The sequence below is a fragment of the Equus asinus genome, chromosome 11 (genome assembly GCF_041296235.1).
Source record: "Equus asinus isolate D_3611 breed Donkey chromosome 11, EquAss-T2T_v2, whole genome shotgun sequence".
NCBI classification, from domain to species: domain Eukaryota; kingdom Metazoa; phylum Chordata; class Mammalia; order Perissodactyla; family Equidae; genus Equus; species Equus asinus.
The window spans coordinates 68544551-68552879 of NC_091800.1; the positions used below are offsets into that span (position 1 = coordinate 68544551).

At 42.5% G+C, this 8329-nt stretch overlaps 1 non-coding gene across 1 annotated transcript; it reads right to left on the bottom strand.

The window, feature by feature from the left end:
- Nucleotides 1–7874: 7874 nt before the first annotated feature.
- TRNAF-GAA (transfer RNA phenylalanine (anticodon GAA)) lies at nt 7875–7947 on the bottom strand. The gene has a single exon. It is a non-coding gene; the product is annotated as a tRNA-Phe (tRNA).
- Between the last annotated feature and the right edge of the window lie 382 nt (nt 7948–8329).

The following is an 8329-nucleotide window of genomic DNA, read 5'->3' on the forward strand; positions in this document are numbered from 1 at the left end:
AGCCAGGTTGGCTGAGGGTTACGGCGCTCACTCCACTGCTGATCATGAATGCAACTGAGAACTCAGATTTGAAAGGAATAAGGTTGCATTCAGGCTCTCTTGCAGTTTCTCTCTATGCCTGGGACAAAAGCCCTTTTCTGAGGATTCCTGCCTTAACATGCTAGATCAATCATCTGAGTTGCCCATCTGCCTCCCAGCCTCACCCCCACCACCTCAGGGGAGAGGACTTGACTGCCCGGACTCCCGCCTGCCTGGCTTCTTGTGTTGTTCTCTGTGCCCTTTTCCTCTTGTTCTGAGAGTCCAGCCTACTCCACCCTCTCAGGGTAATCAGTTACCGCCCTCCAGCTATTCCAGGTCACCTGACCTCTCCGCATTTTCTTGTTAGAAGGTGGAAACTCTGAATTATCTCTTCCTGAAATCAAAGCCATCTTTTGTGAAGAGCTAGCATTTTGCCATAAGGAAATGAGCACACATTCAAAAAAGAAAACACAAGATGGGACAGAATCACATGCCCAGTGGAGAGTGAGCTCTCTGGGGGGTCAAAATGAGGAGAGCACAGTATTAGCTTAAACTACAGGAAGAGGTTTCATGAGGAGGCCAAACTTGAGAGAGAACTCGAAAGGTGAGTATGAATTGAGGAGAAACTAAAGGAATAAGATGTGGACTAAACAGGCCTCTGATTATATTTTTCTCTGAGAAATTTACCAACTTGACATAAGAAAATGCTTGAAAAAGAAATATTTCTATGCTGCTGTACACCTGTATTTCATTCCTGCCTACTCAACAGTTGAACCTACTCAACAAATCATGCCTTCATTTTGTAAAAGGAGTAAAATCAAATTTTTCTATAACAATTGTTCCTAGAATAAGAAATAAGACCATTACCAAACAAACACACAGCAAGAGAGATTGGATGGTGGTTACCAGAGGGGAGGGGTGTAGGGAGGAGGGTGAAAGAGGTGATTAGGCACATATGTGTGGTGATGGATTATAATTAGTCTTTGGGTGGTGAACATGATGTACTCTACACAGAATTCAAAATATATTATGATGTACACCTGAAACTTATATAATGTTAAAATCCAATGTTACTGCTATAAAAACAAAAATTTAAAAATCAAAAAATCAAAATTAAAAAATAAAAAATCAGACCATTAAAGTTAAAGTTTATAGATTTAATATTAAAGTCCTTTGTAATCATATCTTTAGAATTTGATTCAATTAAAAAATGTAAACATCATGGCTACTGAGTGAGATTATCCCTGAATACTTTACAGGATACTAAATATGGTTTAAAAGTTCAGCCCAGGGGCCGGCCTGGTGGTATAATGGTTAAGTTCACAGGCTCCACTTCAGTGGCCTGGGGTTCACAGGTTTAGATCCTGGGTGTGGACCTACACATCGCTCTTCAAGCCACGCTGTGGTGGCATCCTACAAACAAAAAAGAGGAGGATCGGCACAGATATTAGCTCAGGGACAATCTTCCTCAAGTAAAAAAAAAAAAGATGAAGATTGGCAACATGTTAGCTCAGGGCCAGTCTTCCGGACCAAAACATAAAATAGTTTTTTAAAAAAGCTCAGCTCAGATTTACAATCAGTTAAGAAAAAAAAAGAGGAAAGTAGGGTGTTGTGTGAAAAGCAGAAGTAATATAGATCTTTAGAAAAAAGCTTTATGACTATAGGCATAATAATGATACTGTTTGTGTAAAATGAGATATACAGACATATGTGCTTGTATATATAAAAATTATAGGATACACTTGAAGCTACTAACATTGGTGGCCTCCACAGAGGAAAACTCTGCACAGAGGTAAAATGGAGATATTCTTTTCATTTATACCTCCTTCTCACCATGTGCTTCAATTATCAATTCTGAAAAAGAAATTAAGTTTTTTAAAACATTTTCTCAAATTCTCATCCCTAAAATGTGAGAATAGACTCTGATTTGGGAGTGAGAGATTAAAAAAGAAGATAGGGTGGGAAGGAAGAAAGAAGTTGTGGAATAGAGCCTGTGCTCTGGGAACTAAAGGATGCAGAAAGAGGAAAAAACCTCTGTTCACGTTGTCCTCCTGTTCTAAGGATATTTTTCCTGGGAGTGGGCTCCCCAGTTAAGAGACTCCTGGAAAAGTAGAGTCAAGGACTACATAGACTTTGTGAAGATGAGACAGAGTATGGGAAGATTCAGATTTCAAAGAGAACTGCACTAATGTGGAGAGAAGAGGGCTTTGTCCTATCTCCACACATGGGCCACTGCAGCTGGAAAGGACTCCAGGGGCAGAACTCTGGATTTTAGGAAATCACCTGCCTCATCTTTTATCTTCACACAAGTAAAGGTATAGAACTATATGCATATTCATTTCCTGAATAATTAATTTCATGGACTACCGCCTACTATCAAATCTCCTTCTAGGCAATCATGAAACTTACATGAAACAGACTGGCAGGGGTGCACGCCTCCTCTTTAACAGGACACATCAATGTTATTTAAGCAAGTGCATTACTATGGAAACATTAACTCAGGTCTTCACACCCACCAACAATTCTTGGGCATTCCATCTTTACGTGCCTGTTCCCTTTATTCAAGGCCATCAAGAATGTAATAGCAATTTTCTTTACTGAATTCTCACCCCACATAGCTTTGTGCTTTATGCATTCATGCATTCACTTCTGCATGTTTCCATTTGCCTGAAACTCTATTGAAGGACCCAGATTTTTATTTTTCTAACACTGAGCCCATCTTTGAGCAGACATTTGCTCTGAAAAAAAAGCATTTAGAAGCAAAATAGTTTACTTGCAAAGAAGGTTAATAAGGGAGTCCAAGTTTTAAAAAGACTAGCTTAAAAACAATACAAAAACAAACAAGAAATTCTGGAATAAACCCCCCCAAAATCAACTCACACCAGCATCTACACACAAGATGAGCGATGTTACCAAGTGTACATTTAGTCTGTTCATGATCAGAAAACAGTGATTCTGTCACAGTGTTTTATTTACCAAGGTCATCACATATCTTCAGATATCAACATTGAAATTGTCATGGATAAAAATTATCTTTGATGCAGAGTCAATAACTTTGAGGAAAGGCTCATGGCTTCATTTTTCATTTATTATGGGGACTCTAACCAGACAGGGGGATCCTCTGGGGGGCTGTCTTAATCTATATCAGGATGCAGAGTGCTTTTTAAAATTTTTTCTAACTAGAGTACACACTAACGCATCACAGAGGCAGGGACAGGTGCTGGTATTCCTCCTAGACACACTTAGTGTTAAGAAATAATAAGATCCATCCCAACCACCCTTTTTATGGTCTCTGCCAGCAACGTCCACACCTCACACTACCCCACCCCCTTCCTTCCTGAACTATCAACAGCAACAACCACAAAGAAACCACAACTCAGTAGATTTTCTGAAAGTGTCTGAAGGATGGCAGATTATGCCGCCCCCAATCATGCCACTTTGCCATAAGGATTATTTTAAGCTGAAGGCAATTGAGAAGAAGCAGATACAAGAAAAGCTCTCTGCCCCCTCCCCTCCATTTACCTAAAAACAGGACATAAACTTGTAAAGCTGTCTCCTTCTCTACCGGGAAGGACAGAAGTTAATCACGGAGACAACTCTAGACCCGAATTAGCCCAGAGACAGCACCAGAGAAATCTACAGAACAAACTTTGCTAACTAGCTCTTATCTTCCGTTAGTTCCCCCTCACATCTGCCTTCCCACAATTTGCCCCCCAGAAGCTCGAAGTCCTTCTCCTTTGTCTTGTCACTTCTCTACAAATTTACTTTTCTTCTATTAAGATGCTCTGTAAGCCCAAGTTCTAGCCACCTCTTTGAGTTACGCATCACTGAGCCCATGTGTATGCACACTGCACATATTAATAAATTCTACTTGTTTGTCTCATGTTAATCTGTCTTTTGTCAGCCTAGTTTACAGGGCCCCAGCTGAGAACCTAGGAGGGTAGTAGGGAAAAGTTTTTTTCCTTCCCTACATACCAAAGCAGTCCTCTTAAACACATACAAATTTATTCAACAGCAATTCTCTAGTTTATCCAATCTTGACTGACACTTTTCTATCACAAAACTAGGTCAAATATCTTATCACAACTTCTCTTGCTATCTAACATAAATCTCTCCTGCCTTCGTCTAAATCTATTTCTTCTTATGGCAGCTCCCTGGAAATTATATACTCCTGAGAAATAGTAATTTGAACCACAATCAAGTTACTCTTAGCTTTCTTTTATTTTGGCAAATCTATTTCATATCCTTTTGTCATTGTTTTTAAAATCAATCTCCTCTTCCTTAATCATGTTTTTGTTCTTTGTTAACCTTTTTCTCTCAAGTTAATTAAAACTGATCAAAAAGCTCTCACATGGATCTCACTAATGCAACATATAAAAGAACTACTGCTTTATTTTTTTGGCTCATGTTCCATTTTAAGACATCTCAGAATTATGCTGGCTTTTCACAACAGCACTCCTATGTAACATTTTTTTTTAATTTACATTCAACTATGCCTCCTCCCTCAAAAGGTTATTCACAAGTTTAATGGGATTGCATATGAAAAGTGCTCCTCAGAATGCCTGGCACATAAAGAACACTCCAGAAATGTTGACTCTAGTTATTCTTGACACTTTGGACTAGAGAGTCAATGAAGTTTGGAGCAGGAGGGGTTGCTCAAAATGCTCTGTGGAATATATGAAGGCAGTCAATAGGCACATATTTGTGCATCCTGATTTAAGACAATTCATTATATGAAAATTGGAATTTATGGAACTAATATGTGACCAGGTGTCTGTTATAAGAAGACCCTTGCCTTTGCTCAAATGGTCCTGCTTCATTCCCAGGCTATCAACTGGCCTTCTCCCAAACATTACACCCCAACAGTCAGGACCTGCAAACAACCCTCCAAGATTTTCAGTTAGATAAGTGAGCTACACTTAAACATGGTAATCCAATCTGACACCATGTATTGAGGATGATTGTGTAGGATCCATACATTCCTGGAATCTCAGGCAAATCCAAACAGGAGTTGTATTTCTGACCAAGGTTCAACAGATAAATCTGAGATATGACAAATGATATAACATGAAACTAAACAACTGTAAAGCATTATACATTTAAAAGACTAGAATTATGACCCAAGACTAATAAAATAGGCATTAATGTATGTACACATTGACTACACAAAAGGCCCCAATGAATTATTAAATGCTCATCTAGTTTAATGTATATAACAATTATAACAGCTTCACTATATCATAGTTCTGGCCTAAAATGAATATAGTGTCCAGAATAATTAAGAAATAAAGAGTCATTTAGCAACATGCTTGCACATCACCTTAGAAATTTGTTAGATGGGCCAGATGTCCCAGGTTCCCTTCTAAAAGCTTTCCAAGGAAATTTGAGATGCCTTCCCCCTTCCACCCCAAATAGATGGCCTGAAGTAAGAGGCGACATTCCTGACCTTTCTGCTGACAATAGAGCGCTGCAATGAGCATTAACTCTTATAAATGTTTAATGTTGATAGTGTTCTTCCCACTGAAAGCATTTCTTTTCCAAAGTAAGCGCTGACTCCACACTTCCACCCTCACCTTCTCCTTAGTTACAAAGAGGTACCCCGGAGCTGCAGACAACTCGTGTTCAGTCTTTCTCAGCCTTCACTCCTGGGAAGTGATGGTGTTTGACATCTATCAGAGCACTTCACACGTCAATGAAAGGCAATAAAGATGATCAGATTACATCTTTAGACTTTACTTCTTAAGGTAAAAAATATATATATATGTAAATGTACGTTATATAATTATTTTTAAAATTATATATATGTAATTTTTTTAATGCTGACTACTTTCGTCATGATCATTCCTCCCTCCCACAAGGCCAGCAAAACCCTTTACAACCACACTCCCAGTGGGGGCCTGCCCCAACTATCCGGTTTCATCTTCCTCTCTTCAGACTTCTAACAAGTATGTGCCTCTAGTCTCCTGGATACCAAACATGCCTACTCCAGTAGCAAATCCATGGTTTTACGATGTCTGTCTCTCAGGGTAGTCAGGCCTCAGGCTGTCTGAAATGAAGTCACTCACTTTCAGCTCGCACACCATTCTGCTTCCATTTAAACAAGCGGATAGCTTGTTGAGCTCCAGTTGGGTCTATTTGCTATCCAAGAAATCCTCCTCTGAGGGTCCAGTCAAGACATACTTCCCCACAGAGCCCTTTCCAATTAACCAGCAAAAGCTTTTGGTTTCCCTCATTTTTATGCACACAGTTAACCAAACATCCCAACAACTATTAATATATAGTAACATTGAGGAGCTGGCAGATGTAAGATGACTGACACACATTATGTTTAATCCTTGCAATCCTACAAGGATTGTTACGGTAAAATGAAGATAATGATATGCGCTTCATGAGGTAGTCATGAAGATAAAATCATGCCTGGCACATAGTGGGGAGTCAATAATTAATGTCCAATTGATGAGTGAATTAACCTGAGAGCACACAGTACTTCATAAGCGTGAGTTGCCTTTTCCTTTCAAACCAATAGAAGCAGAAGATATGCAAGACCCAAGGTACAAATCCCACAAGTGACTCATTCAACTGCAGACCAGCAACTCACCACCCCACTAAACTGCAGATTCTGTTTTCTAGTGATTCCAATAGATTGAAATTTCTTCCTCCTTTAATTCAAATCTACATCCTTGCAACTTCTACCCAAGTCCTGGCTCAGCTGGCACGAGCCACACAATTTAGAAGCAGGGTCCGGGCCTCCACTTTCTGTACTGCACACCACCAGCCTAGGAAAGCTCATACCCCTGCACATCCCACCCGCAACACACAGTGCAAAAGCCAAAATTCTCAGAAAAATTAATTTCGAGCAAGTGTCTAAGCTTTATTTCAGACTTCAGGACAAAAGACAGTAAAAGGAAAAAGCTTGTTCACAAAAAGTCTTAGGAGAGGGCTCTTTTAGAAAAAGAACGTCTAAATAAGTGGATCTCAAACTATAGCTGCTTCAGAATCACCTGGAGGGCTTGTTAAAACACCTGGTGCTGGGCGCAGCCCCAGTTTCCAATTCACTAGGGTCTGAGGTGGGGCCCAGAATCTGCGTTTCTAACTACTTCCCAGGTAAAGATGAGGCTGCTGGTCAGGGGACCACACTTTAGGAGCCACCAATCTAGACTCTAAATAAAGTTGTTTAGGTGCAAGACTGATACAGTTTACAGAGCTGTAAAGCTGCCGCGCCTTGACCCATCCGACAAGTAACCTTGGTCAAGCCACCCGAGCCGCCCCGCGTGCGCCCCCAACCAGAAAGACTGCGCTGCCGGTTCCCTTCACCGGCAGGGCCAGATGGGGGCCATCTGATTAGACAGCAGGGTTTTGCTTTTCAAACTCGGACGCTTTGGGTAATGAAATTCGGGATGACGTCGTCTTTCTCGTCCCCCAAGGCAGACCGACTCCTCTCTCACACCACCAGCCGCCAAGGCAGCGCCTGCCCGCAACCAGCGCCTGGCACCCTCTCACCCCCGGGCGCGCCCAGGCCCGGGCCGGGGACGCGCGCTGCGTCTCACCGCCCGGGGGCGCGCTCTCGTGGGCTTCGCGCGGCCGGACTTCGCGGTTTCCGCGGCGGAGCAGGGCTTCTGCACCCGCGAGGCTCCGCGCCGCGCATGCGCAGCAGCACCTTGCCGCCCGCCCGTTAGGCGCCCCGGAAGCGGCGGTGCCAAGTGGCTGCTCTCCTGAGAGAGACTGAGAAGGGTTTTCTTTTTCTCGCTCGCCCTTGAAGTCCCAGTTTTCACTTGCGCTGGCTTTAGTAAGCCAGGTTACTGTAGGCAAGGAGTCCTTGGAAATTTGAATCCCTTCAAATTAAAAAAAGAAGGCCCTGCCGAAACCCGGGATCGAACCAGGGACCTTTAGATCTTCAGTCTAACGCTCTCCCAACTGAGCTATTTCGGCGCCCTTTTTTGCTGTCTTTGGAGTAAACTGTTATTGAAGTCTTCATATCCGTTTCCTCCCCACAATCGCTGACGGTTTCTTTCTTGTATTGAACGGTTACATCAGAATTCTTCTGCCTTGCTTTTTATAAGCTATGATTAGGTGCACTGTATACGTTACTTTCTTCAATATAATCCGAGTTTCTGACGTAATTAGCAACAACGGGCATCACGAACGAGCCCGTGTATCGGCCTCGGGTCGGCGGCCGGTGGCCTGGGCGCCTACAGCCCCGCAGAGCTGGGTCCGGAGCAGTGATGGAGGCCGCGCGGCGGGGCTGGGCCGCTCCTCTGGAAGCGGGTTCCATCCTCCCAGGGCTGGTCCCCGCGACCCCGGGACAGGGTGG